The following is a 336-nucleotide window of genomic DNA, read 5'->3' on the forward strand; positions in this document are numbered from 1 at the left end:
GGGATGGGGAGGAGGAGGGGGAGGCTGGCTTGGTGGCAGGAGGCATTCCCTAAGAACCTACCTCTCTCTCTCTGCTCTTATCCCCCACGCACGGCGAGTTACCTGACGGCACCTAATGTGTATGTTTTGTTGCTGTTTCTTTTTATTCAGAGCTGGATGTGTATCGTAGGTGCTCCCCTAAATATTTCTGCTTCCTAAGCCTTTTTTTTTTCCAGTCCCACTGATGACAGAGAGCTGTTTGGCATGATGATAAATCTTTGCTTTTCATCTCCTTTGTAAAAATCTAGCGAGAGATGTTGGGGCTTGTGGCAGAACAGGACTGAGTGGCTGTGTTGC

Source organism: Merops nubicus, unplaced genomic scaffold, assembly GCF_000691845.1.
Source record: "Merops nubicus isolate BGI_N331 unplaced genomic scaffold, ASM69184v1 scaffold9480, whole genome shotgun sequence".
In the NCBI taxonomy this organism is placed as follows: domain Eukaryota; kingdom Metazoa; phylum Chordata; class Aves; order Coraciiformes; family Meropidae; genus Merops; species Merops nubicus.